The sequence below is a fragment of the Delphinapterus leucas genome, chromosome 18, assembly GCF_059928025.1.
Source record: "Delphinapterus leucas isolate spDelLeu-1000000601 "Yukka" chromosome 18, BTC_Dleu_Yukka2, whole genome shotgun sequence".
Taxonomy (NCBI): domain Eukaryota; kingdom Metazoa; phylum Chordata; class Mammalia; order Artiodactyla; family Monodontidae; genus Delphinapterus; species Delphinapterus leucas.
In genome coordinates this window covers 71,912,580-71,926,228 of record NC_143146.1, presented here as the reverse complement: position 1 = coordinate 71,926,228, position 13,649 = coordinate 71,912,580, and positions in this window count along the sequence as shown.

The window sequence follows — 13,649 nt, the reverse complement described above, 5'->3', positions numbered from 1 at the left end:
GTTTTTAAAATTAGCAAGTTTGTGAGAGCCATACACAAACCCATCAAGTTTTTGTGCACACTGTTTTTTTACATTTAAAATGTAATTTATTTATTTATCCATTCACTCGACAAATATGTATTGAACCTCTGCTATATGCAGGTACTGATCTAGGTGACAGAGTTACAGCAGTGAACAACACAGACCAAAAATATATAATAACACATAAATATAGCTTCATTATAAAAAATTCAGATACAGAAGCATATAGAATGAAAAAATCAAAGTTCTCCTCCTGGAGGCCTGCTCCATCTGAGTTCTTTTGCAATAATTACCTTTTTAGCAGTATTTTCCTCCAGAGTTTTTGTTTATTTACCTTAGGAAGGATTTTTAATTAATTAATTAAACATCTTTATTGGAGTATAATTGCTTTACAATGGTGTGTTAGTTTCTGCTTTATAACAAAGTGTATCAGCTATACATATATCCCCATATCTCCTTCCTCTTGCGTCTTCCTCCCGCCCACCCCACCCATCCCACCCCTCTAGGTGGTCACAAAGCACCGAGCTGATCTCCCTGCGCTATGCGGCTGTTTCCCACTAGCTAGCTATTCTACGTTTGGTAGTGTATATATGTCCATGCCGCTGTCTCACTTTGGCCCAGCTTACCTAGGAAGGATTTTTAAAACAGCCGTGGGCCAGGGTTCAATCCCTGGTCAGGGAACTAAGGTCCCACATGCCTAGTGGCACGGCCAAAAAAATAAAAATAAAAATTCACTTGCTGTAAAGTGTACAATTCAATGATTTTTAGTATATTTGCAGGTTTGTGCAACCATCATCATAATCTAGGTAAGTGAATTTTAAAATTATAAATATATGTATTATATCTATAATTTATTTTTAAATTCACTTATCTAGATTATGGTGATATACAGATATATGTATATATAACTTTCATTTTTCAGTTAGGACTAAACCTTGAAGACTGTCTCTCAATGTCAGCATAGACAGATTTGCGATTACTTTCTACAAAGAGAGGAATGTGTCCTAGCTCCGTCTCCCTTGTCAGATTCCTTAGAAAAAGGATGCTGAAAGACAGCAATTAGGACTGAATATAGTAACCCTGTTATTTCAACAGATGAAGAGAAGTTAGTTGATTCACAAAATGTCTTGAGTCCAAAAGTGAACTGGGAAAAAAAAAAGGTATAGAAAATATTTTAAAACACACAAAAAGCTGGCAATTTTGAGTGTCTTGAAATAATAACATTAAGAGCTAACAGTTATTTAACCTTTACTACGTGCAAGGCACTGTTCTAAAAGCTGAACACACAGTAACTCCTAAGTCCTCACCATTCCATGAAGTATTTACTGTTATCATACCCATTTTACAGGCGTGGAGACTAAGGCACAAGAGATCAGGTAATCTGTCTACGAAACCAATAAGCTGAAAAGAGGCAGAGTTGGGCTTCACATCCAGGCAGACTGGCTTCGGAGTCCACACTCTCAACTGATTTGATAGAATGCTAGGGAAGGGGGTGAAGGACAGGGAGTGGTTTAGGAAAAAAGTCAGACAGAGCAGGTAAAGGGTTTAGCATAGTGGCTGGCTCCTAGTGAGCACACAATAAAAACAAACGAACAAATAACATAAAATAATTATTATATTCTATGCTATATCTTTTAGGGAGAATGCTCCTCCACTATTAGAAAAGTAACATTTCTGTCGCCAGTCTACGGGTTTGATCAGCGGTCCTCACCTTGAGCTGCTCCCATTCTGCAGGGTGACTGATGCCACTAGGCTTTCTGGGGGAGCCTCCCAGGTGTGAGGCATAGTACTGCAAAGGTAAAGGAGGGTCCAGCTGAGCCCAAGGAGCTCGTAGGAGGGAAAACAACAGTCAAGGTGCTGAGGAGATTGATCCTGCGGCAGCCATCAGTGGAGGAACGAGAACGATTTAGGCAATAAGGAAGGTTCCCAGGAAGGAAACCTTGAGATAAGAGTTGAGAGGTGGGTTGAGTCAGATGTCAAGTAACCTTAAATGCCCCTGAAGAAAATGCAGAGTCGCTAAGAAGGTGGAAAGGAGTGGGGAGGCCCGGAGGGAATACTTAGGAGGCTGAGTGTGAAGGACTCTGTCCCAGCCTGGGCCACACGCTCCACCCAAAACATCTGCCGTTGTTGCCAGTTGGTTCCTTATCTTTTGAGTCATAAACTTACTTGTCTTTGAGCTTCTCAATCACAACTAGTCTCAACTGAAAATAATCTCAGGTTGGTTTTGCATGCTTATTACTGAAGCATCTTTTCAGCGCTGGAGAAGTTTTAGTCCCTTTTTAAAACATCAGAGACCTATGAAAAAGCTGGGCAAGAAAGGATTTTAGAGACGCCCAAGGGGGTAATTTAAAAACAAGTCTGACAACCAGCAAATCCCTGTCACTTCAAAGTCACAGCCGGGGTGGAAGGAAGAGCTTAGTCTAGGGGAAGGTTTGGGTTAGGTTTACATGCAACTTCCTTACAATCAGGGTTAGCCTTTCAAATTCACAACAGAGATAGAGGAAGGTGCCCTTTCTCGCAAGTATGCTCAGACAGAGGGAATGAATTCTGATTAAAACCAAGGAGGGAAAATACCAGCTTAGCACTGTCAACAGCCAGAGTGGAGGTGAGAGAGGAAGGAGCAATCCAAGCCGACAGCGTTCTCTTAGGACAGTTCCTGCATTTTTTTTTACGCTGGTAAATAATATGTTTATTCACATGAACTGGCAAAAATGAAGTATTGTTGTAAATTCACAGTATTTTCAAATACCAACTATTTTATTACATTATATTTCAACTTTTTATTATGGAAAATTGCAAACATGCAGAAGTAGAGAGAAGAGTGTAATAAAACCTCGTGTACCCACTGTTCAGCTTGAACCATTCCCAGCACACTGGCTGATCTGTTTTCATCCGTCCTTCATCTTACTGGATTATTTTGAAGCCTTCATTTCATCTGTAATTCCCTCAGTGAGCACAGTCATTTTATAGTCTGTCGTGTGTGTGTGTGTGTGTATGCGCGTGTGTTTTGGCTGCGCTGCACGGCCTGCAGGATCTTATTTCCCCAGCATCCAACCTGCGTCCCCTGCAGTGGTCCTAACCACTGGACCGCCGGGGAAGTCCCAATCATTTTACGGTCAAGCCTGCTTTTCTGATCCTGCCTTTCTCTTCACTCTCTTCCATCCACTCTGGGCAGTAATCTGAGGACAACAAGGAGACCGATTTCAGGAGAGAAGAAAAGTCTCCACAGAAATACCAAACTGGCCCAAAGGGAGAGAGTGAAAGCCCTGAATCAGGAAAAGGTCAGGAGGCAGAGCCAGGCCCTTTCCCACCCTCTTCCCAGGCGGGGACATCAGGGGCCTCTGGGAGCAGGAGTGGGGCCTTTGAGTGGCAGAAGCCTTTAAGATCTGCCGACTTCCATCCTTGATGCTTGACATAGCTTTAGAGGCAGAGGGGGCAGGCACTGCCCAAGGACAGGTAAGATGCATTCCCAGAACCACCCAAGGGTGCTGCTAAGGACACGGTACTGTGACCCGACTGACCGAACCAACCTCTGGTGAAATCCTGTCTGTCCCCAAGCCCCTCTTTACACCAACCTGTGGCCTCATCTATCCCGACACCTTTCCCTCCAACCTTAGGAGGATGTGTCCTTTTTTTCCCTAATACCTTTATTTATTTATTTATTTTGGCTGTGTTGGGTCTGCATTGCTGTGCGCGGGCTTTCTCTAGTTGCGGCGAGTGGGGGCTACTCTCTGATGCAGTGCGCGGGCTTCTCATTGCAGTGGTTTCTCTTGTTGTGGAACACAGGCTCTAGGCACGCGGGTTCAGTAGTTGTGGCTCACGGGCTCAGTAGTTGTGGCTCGCGGGCTCTAGAGCGCAGGCTCAGTAGTTGTGGCGCACGGGCTTAGTTGCTCCACGGCATGTGGGATCTTCCCATACCAGGGGTCAAACCCGTGTTCCCTGCATTGGCAGGCGGATTCCTAACCACTGTGCCACCAGGAAGCCCAGAATGTGTCCTTTTTGCTCCTGGTCAACGTGTCTCCTTCCACCCTGCGCCCTCCTGCCCCCTCCTCTGCTTTGCCCAGCGGCCCTTCTGCCTCTCAACGGGCAAGTCCTCTGCAACACACCCAAATGCCATCTATCCGTCCACACGCGCCCCGACTGCCCACCTCCAGCCCTCCTCTTGCGGCTGCTCCCCCAGCTCTCCCTTCTTTGAAGCCTCACCATCTTCAGGAAACGTTCCTGAACTTGCCACTTTCCCTGCCAAGTCACAGAGCCTGCCATGCCTGTGCTGACTCACCGGCAGTGTGCTCAGTGTGCACCCGCCTGCCGGTGGGTGCGGTGTGGGGGGCATCCCTCTCTTCCAGCGGGGCTGAAGCCCCGAGGCCAGAGGCCGAGTCTTTCTACTGCATCCCTGGCTCTCAGGCTGCTCATTCAGAAGGTGCTCAGAAGTGTTTGTGGGAAAACAACAGGGACCCAAAGATGAACAAAACCATCCGTGCTCTCAGAGTAGCTCAGTGTATACAGTGGCCGCCCTCCAAAAGCAAGGGGTCAGAGTGCTTGCCTACCTCCTGTTCTTCAGGAGGCTTCCCCTCACTTTCACGGGAAAACTCCAGATCCTTTAGCACAACCTGCAGGGCCCTTCTGAGCCTCACGACCTCTCAGTCCAAGCTTCGGCTGCTCACTGAGAAGAACGCCACCTCCCACTACAACAGGAACTTCTCCCAGTGCCCTACTGAGTTCTCTCTTGTGGTTCTCTCCCTTGCCGGGGATCTCAACCCTTAATCCAACTGGCCACCTCTTGCTGAGCCTTTCAGACTCAGTTTCAGTGTCAGCACCTGTGGGAAGCGAGCCCGGACCCTAACCCTGGTGTCTTCTCCACTGGACTGGAAGATTCCTGGGAGCAAGGACTTTTTCTTCAACCATACATGTGTCCCTAGCCATGAGCACAATGTCTGGCACATATAAACGTCTCAATAAACATTTGATGAATGACTGAATGAGGGGAAGAAGGAGCTGATTCCTTTAATTTCTGTCATTGTAGAAACACAAACTGATTCTTCACACCAAAGGAAGGCTAGCATCGCAGTTTGCATTTTTAGGCCTTAAGAATTAAAATTTCATGAAACAAGCCCACCGTGCTTTGCTGAGAGTAGATTAAGCAAATTTCTAGCACAAGGTGACCCGTCTTTCTCCCCAGTTTAACTTCTGAGACACAGTGACTACTTGCACAGTGGACATACCTACGCAACAATTAACACAAGCCAGAAAACTCAACGACTCATTGAATGTGGCATTGAGCCACTGCTCCCATACCACACTGTATAAAAAATTTTAAATTGAGCGTAAATGTGTCCCTTTCTATTCCCAGTCATGTCCTAACCCATGGAGTTAGTTATACTAACATCATCCATAAAAATAAAGATTAGGGCTTCCCCGGTGGCGCAGTGGTTGGGAGTCCGCCTGCCGATGCAGGGGACACGGGTTCGTGTTCCGGTCCGGGAAGATCCCACATGCTGTGGAGCGGCTGGGCCCGTGAGCCATGGCCGCTGAGCCTGCGCGTCCGGAGCCTGTGCTCTGCAACGGGAGAGGCCACGGCAGCGAGAGGCCTGCGTACCACAAAAAAAATAATAATAATAAAAAAATAAAGATTAATCTATGAAATTTGCTTTTAAACCATAATTTCACTGAGCTGAAAATGACCGAAACAGTAAACCTTTAAAAAAAAAACACCTCTTTGTCACCTATTAACATCTTTGTACCCAGTCAAAACAGTGCTGCTACACTTAATCTCCTCCAATTTTGCTCTGAAGGTATCCTGGTACCTTTTCTAAAGGTATCCTGGCTTTCCCCATCTTTCATTTTGACAATCAGGGGCTTTCCTGATCAGAACTTGAATTCTTCCTCTCAAATTTCTCTAACTTCCCCCTCCTCCTCACTTTTCAATGGTCAGAATATCTGAAAATATTTTTTGCCCATTAATCGTTCATTAGTTGTGCTTTTAGAAATTACACTCAAGAGCAGCACGGCCATTCTGCTTTGCATTATCTTCCCGCCTCTCGGTTCCTGATTAGATGGGTCTTTCGTATCTAAAATACACTTCGGAATCTCTTATTCTTAATTTCTATTCAAAGCCCAGATATCAAGACCTATTCCTATTTGGCTCTTGACCTCTGCCTGGGGGTGTGATGATAATGAGAGAGGAATATTAGTGCAAAATTTTGGTCTTCTCTGGGGAACTTGCTAAGTTGTTCGGTTAGCGAAGATGCTGATACTATAGTGATGAAATATCAGTAATAATATTTTCTTTTCTTTTCGCTGCATCGTGCAGCATGTGAGATCTTCGTTCCTCGACCAGGGATGAACCTCGCCCCCTGCATTGGGAGCACAGAGTCTTAACCACTGGACGGCCAGGGAATTCCCAATAATATTTTCAATTTATGTAATGCTTTGCTGTTTTCCAGGCCCACTCATGTTCATTTGACCTAAGATAATGCTGTGATGTAGATGCTATCTTCTTCATTCCCCACAGAAAGAAACTAACGCTCAGCATTGTTAAGTGTCTTAACCAAGATCTCTCGGGTCATCTAATCCACTCTCGGTTTTTTTTTTTTGCGGTACGCAGGCCTCTCACTGCTGTGGCCTCTCCCGTTGCGGAGCACAGGCTCCGGAAGCGCAGGCCCAGCGGCCATGGCTCACGGGCCCAGCCGCTCCGCGGCATGTGGGATCCTCCCGGGCCGGGGCACGAACCCGCGTCCCCTGCGTCGGCAGGCGGACTCTCAACCACTGCGCCACCAGGGAAGCCCACTCTCGGTTTTAACTTTCACCTAGAGGCTAATAATTTCCAAATCTGTTTCATATCCCAGACCGCTTCCCTGAACAAGCCAAACTTTTCTGTAAAATTACCTACTTGTCGGTTGCCCCCAGGTGTCCACAGACAGCCTGAACTCACAGGGTGGAGACCTGGACAATCGCATCGGATACTCCACCGTTTCCCGTGCAGGCAACGGCACCATCATCTATGTGGTAGCCCCAGCCAGGAATCTGGAAACCTAGAACCAGTGCCTAGACGGGGCACATCATCGACCCTCAGGAAGGATTTGTTGTATGAGTACTTTGGTGAGTGAATGAGTGAGTGGGGGCAGGGCATCCTACCTCTTCCCTCACCCTCAACCAGAAGATTAATTGGTCATCAAATCCTGCTGTTTCTACATCATAAATCTCTCTCAAATCCTTTACCTCTTTAGAATCCCCACCTTGCCTCCCTTGCTGGATTGTGTCAGAGCTAAAATGAGATTAATACACATAAAAGTGTTTTGCAAAGAATAAACCTCTGGGAGGAGAAAAAAAAAAAAAAAAGAAAGGATAAATCCCTCTGGAAGCTGTTACTAAACTTACTTGGCCCCAGTTTGCCTGTTCCTTTCAAGCTATGATTTTTCTGCCCTCCTTGACCTTGCTGTTTTCTCTGCTGTGGCTTCCAGAGGCCCATCGCCCTGTTTGTACCTAAATACCGCTGATCTCCCCGCACCAGCTTAGCAGCTCAGCTACGTACCCTTTTATGTTACTTGCTTCTTGATGACCGACGGGCTATGGCAGATAGAAAAGAGGAAAACGTGATCTACTAATTTTCTTTAGTTACATGATTATTGGCAGTGTTTTAGGTATTTTAATTAACGTCGTACTTTGTTTCAGGTGTATGTTTACAAGCACTATACATGTAAAACATTCTGGTTTTCCACGGACATGGGAGAACGTGAGGCTTCAGGCTCTGACGCAAGTGAACGCTGGAATCACCCAACCATCCCCTTCGCCCCTCACAAACCCAGAGCAAATTCCGACCAGTTGGGTTTCCCACAGAAGGGGTCCTGGTCAGCCAGGCAGGAGTACAGCTCCACCTGCGGATGGACGCACTGCCTTCGGGTGTGTGCATGTGTATGAGTGATCAGTCGCGGTGAGCTTGGTTAACGTGAGGCCACTGCTGAGAAACGGAGCCACTTCCGCTGCAACAATAATGGTAATTAACAAAATAACAGATTTCTGAGCCAGACAAAGAGCGTCACGACCACGGCAAAGTGGCCAAGGGAAAGGTGCTCTGGGAAAGCCTTGTGGTAGACAGTCTGCTCACCTTGTGGGCACGGTTCCCACATCACTCTGCTAAGCGCACCAGCTACCCCCATTTTTGGCTCTCTAGGCATTTTTCACTTGTTCTATAGAAGATCCGTTTCACTATTCCCTCCTGGTTTTACTCCTGTCTCCCTAGAATCATTGCCTTAGGGAGTCACCCCACATGTAGGTCGTGCACGTGCCCAACACAACACTGCAATGTATGCACGTGTGTTCGGATGTGTCTACATACTTGGATGTAATACAGATAATTCAACCTTAATTTGGCCAATACTGGATTTTCCCTCCTTACGGCAGTCAGCGGTACCATCATCCAAACAAGCTAAATCGGATCCAAGAGTCATTCTAAATCTGTTCCTATTCATGTCCTACATCTAATCAGTCAGCAGGTCTCATCTATCCATTGTACCTTCACATTGTCTGCTTCGCCTCTTACCTCAGGCCCCTGACATCACTCATCTGGGTTGCGATGTGGTCTTCTAACTGGTATCCCTGCTCTCCTCTTGTTCTTCTCAAATACATCCTCCACTTGAATGCTAAAATTATCTTTTTTGGGTATAACTCTGTCCATGTTATTTTCCTGCTTAAAACAACTCAATGGATTCCCTACTTATGGGATAAATCCAAACTGGCCATTATGTCCTGCAAGTCCCTTTATGATGGGACCCCTGGCTTCTTTTCCAGACCCACCTCTTATCTCTCCCAGTCACCCAGGATCCAGTCACGCAGAACCACCAGGATACACTAGCAATTTCGGAAGTAGGTCGCATGGTTTCATTCTTCCTCGCCTTTGCCCACATCTGGAATTTCTCCTCGTGCATCCCAACCCTCCACATTCTCCTGGAGAACTATTCATTCTTCAGATCTAGCTCAGGTGTCAGTTCTTCTGAGAAGTCCTTGGTAACCCACTGAAGCAGAGCTGATCACTCCTTGTTTTGTGAAGCCATTGTACTGTTATTGCATGTTACATACTCTAGGGCAATGATTTATTTTCTCAACCCTTCCTCTTTTTGTGAAGTCCTAAGGGTGGGAATTGTATCTTACTCTTTTTTTTTAGCAGCAACTAGCAAAGTGCCTGGCACAGCTAACAAAGGCTTGTTACACTGAAGAATGAGAAGTCCACTGGCTTGACACTGCTCCTGGCTCTGCCACTGGCCAGTGCTTTCACCTCTCTAAACTTCTGTTTCCTCAACTGTAAAATGGGAATAACTACAGGATTTTTGTAAAGATTGAATGAGATAATACTGGTAAACAGCACAGTACCTGGGCTTATAAGCCATTGCTTTTTTTTTTTAATAGTTTTTTTTTTTTTTGGCCGCACGTGAGGCTTGAGGGATCGTAGTTCCCCGACCAGGGATTGAACCCGTGCCCCCTGCAGTGGAAGCTCGGAGTCTTACCCACTGGACCACCAGGGAAGTCCTGTGTCACGCTCATTTTATATTTGTTAAATTGCTTAAAACACATTATATTCCAGAAGCAGTGTTTTTATAAAACATGAAAAGAATTACTTAAAGCAGAGATGCACCTAGAGACACACTGCATATACCTAGGGACTACACTTTAGTTTGAGGACTCCAATCCTACCAATCCAGTTGGTAGGATTATTTTACAAATGAAGGTAATCGTCAGAAGAATTTACAGGCAAAATTTCTTTGCGTAAATTACCATTACAAAGGAGAATCCTATATAACAAATATTTCCACGTCAATGCAGAAGGTCCTTGGAAACAATGCTCTATTGATTTGTGCCCCCCAAATTTTTATTAGAAAAATCTGGCACATGCTGTGTACTACATACCCCCTGGAGATTCACAGAACATATTACCATTCTAACAACTCAAAGATGTCATGAAGGGAATCTACCTATTTAATTTCTTTGTTTTTTTTTTTTTTTTTGCCACGTGACTTGCAGGATCTTAGTTCCCTGACCAGGAATCAAAGCCCTGTAGCGAAAGCGCGGAGTTCTAACCACTGGACAACCAGGGAATTCCCCGATATTTAATTTTTTTAAATACAGCATTCCCCAGATGTATTTACCACAGAACCTTTGCTTTGAGAAACAACTTGACATCTCGCAGGAACCCCATTTGGGAAATGCTGATCTAAACAAGTTTTTCACTTCTCCAGACCAAGTATCAAATCAAAATATTAGTAGAGAAAGAAATATTTCAGAAATTGAATTGATGAAAGATATTCGGGAGCCAGAAAAGTTATCTTCCCTCTTTCCCTATTGGCTATAGCTAGTTTTCACTATTTTTTTTTCTAGAGTCAATACATTGGAAAAGTGATTTTTAACAACTATATTAACAAAATACCTATTCAGCAAAATAAATGTGCCAAGGAATTTTCTAGAATAGTTTTAGTGACATCCTATATCTATTTGTGCATTACTGAAGTGGATATATTTCAAAATTAATTGGAACAAGGTGGTTTCTGTCATCAAATACCTTACAATTTAATGCAGACAACCCTTCAGACTGACAAATACCTTAACAAAAGGTATTTTTAGTCAATGTTCATTGCTAAGGAGGAGAGTAGAATAGGTTCAGATTTTTAGGCTAGGATTCTTGTGCTTTTAAATACTATACACGCTGAAAGAGATTTAAAGTATAAAATATGAAAATAAATATTTTTAATTGAATTTGAAATAAGAGTTGTGGTGGATTTCCAAAAAGGAGGAATAACCTTAGGATCCTACCCAAGTTTTTGCTCCAGTTCAGGGGTTCTCACACTTTAGCAGGTTTCAGGAACTACCGGAAGGCTTCGTCAAGCACAGATTGCTGGACCCCATCCTCAGAGTCCCTGGTCCAGAGGTCTGGGGTGGGGCCCATGAATCTTCATGTCTAACAAGTTCCCAGGTGATGCTGATGCTGCAGTCCAGGAAGCCTATTTTGAGAACCACTGAGAATCTAGTTCTTGTACTGACTCCCTTGAGATTCTCACTCAACAAGTCTGGTAAAAGCTTCATAGGTGGTTTCAATGTGTGCCCACCTCAGAGCTCCTTTTTAGCTCTGAAGTCCCATGTTTGGGGATTTTGGTATAGGATATCCTTGTTCTGGCTCTGTACCTCAAATCCTTTGCAGTTCTCTCCATGGGTATTTCAGCACACAAAAGCAAAACCAGAATGCTTGGAGAATAAAGGTGGAAGACAGAAATGGAATTAGTTTTACAGCTGATCATCAGAATTTACTGGAGGACATAGTTGGAACATGTAACTACAGATTCTCAGCTGTCTTTGCTCCGACCTCCTTCCAGTAACCTGGAAAACGCAGTTGACCGAGCTGACCAGCAGTGTAATTAGAGGCAGCCCAGAAGTCTGCAACTACCATATACTTCTACATTCCATCTTCCTTTTCCTATTTCCCTTCACATTTGTTTAATTGTCTGTGATTTTAAGGCTCAATTTAGAATCAGCCATAAAGGTATTCCGGTACAGTGGTCAACAGTCAGATGGATTCAAGTCCTGCCTCTGTCATTTAGTTGCTGAAGGACTCTGGGAGAGTTATTTAATATTTCCTGACCTCAGTTTCTTTTACTATAAAATAGGAAATACTTCATATCATTGCTGTTAGAAGGCAATGAGAAAATGCATGAAAAGCACTTAGTCAGTGCCTGGCCCAGAGTAAGGGGGCGATAGATAACCCACAACTCGTATTACTAACAAAAACTCTATGAAAGTCCTAGAACAAGTGTCAATTTCAATCTTGAGAATCAAGAATCATATTAAATATTTTCCTTCCTTCCTTTTCTTTTTTCTTTTTCTTTTTTTTTTGATGGATGACCAGGTAGGCAGGTCTGAGGCCTGGCCCGACAGGCCTGGACTCACTATAATATTTTTCACTGAAACAGCCAGAGATGTCACTTTCAACGTGGAAGTTCCTGCCACCCTCATGACTACCTTTATTATTGTTATTTTTTTGGCTGGGCCATGCAGCTTGTGGGATCTTAGTTCCCCGACCAGGGACTGAACCCGGGCCCTTGGCAGTTACAGTGTAGAGTCTTAACCACTGACCACTGGACCGCCAGTGAATTCCCATGAACTACCTTTAGTAAGTACCCAATATTATCAAGTATAAGGCTTCTGATTCTAAGATGCAGCATTGTATTATGTAGCACTTAGGAAGAAAAAAGGCTACCAACTTAACTATGAGATAATGCTTTCTTATTTACAATTTTTATTTTATACTTTATGAAGCTGTCTTTTAGACTTAGATTTTTAAAAAATATCTATCATTCTTTTGCATACACAGAAAGGAAAATACAGGCAAAACAAATTGCTTTCAAATATTCCTAAGTTGTCTCCACATTCAGAGTCCCAGTCTTCTGAATCCTTGCTTGACTCACAGTCCTGTCACTGCCTATTCACTCAATGTCATCCTTTGTACCATCAAGGGCACTGGCAATGCAGCATTTCTTAAGAGAATCCGAAAGTACTGAGAGCTCTTGGGGCTAGATTCTTTGCTTGCCTATTTTTGATCCCTGTTTTAAGCATATTGCCGAACACATGATGATTTATCATTTCCCCCACTCTCTTTCCCATAAACATTTGGTTCCCAGGGATTAAAAGAGTGCTTCACTCTTCCTTCTGGGATTTTATTGCAAGCAACTGACACCCTTTTTTCCAAGTCCGGACACTGGTGTTTTTGATGTTCATGGATATGTAGGCAATGACAACTGTAGCCTGGCCAACAGATTGTGAGAATCCTCATTTATAAGAAGTGTCTTGATTTCATAGATCTTGATAATAAGTAAGTCAATCAAGCCCTGAACTGATCCTTGCTAGAGTTCAGCCCTGTTTGGTCATTTGCAGAAAACACAGTATTATTATTATTATTATCATTAAATAAATTTATTTATTTATTTATTTTTGGCTGCATTGGGTCCTCGTTGCTGCGCACGGGCTTTCTCTAGTTGCGGCGAGTGGGTCTACTGTCCTTTGCGGTGCGCAGGATTCTCATTGCAGTGGCTTCTCTTGTTGCGGAGCGCGGGCTCTAGGCACGCGGCTTCAGTAGTTGTGGCATGCGGGCTCTAGGGCACAGGCTCAGTACGGGCTTAGTTGCTCTGCAGCATGTGGGATCTTCCCAGACCAGGGCTCGAACCCCTGTCCCCTGCATTCACAGGCGGATTCTTTACCACTGCGCCACCAGGGAAGCCCAGTATTATTATTATGAATAGTCTTTGCATTGCACCTATATTTTCCCCCATGACAGCTTGAGATAAAATTCACATACCATATAATTTATTCATTTAAAGTGCAAAATTCTATGATTTCTAGTGTATCCACAGAGTATAACAATAAATTAATTTTAGAACAACTGCATCACCCCCAAAAGCAGCCCTGGTCTCATTAGCAGCCAGTAGCCATTCCTCCCCTCAACTCCCAGCCCTCCTGACAATTAATCTACTTTTCAACTCGACAGATTTGCCTAATCTGGATATTTCAAATAAATGGAATCACAATATACGGTCTTTTGTGATTGGCTTCTTTCACTTAGCATATGTTTTCAAGGCTCATCCATGTTGTAG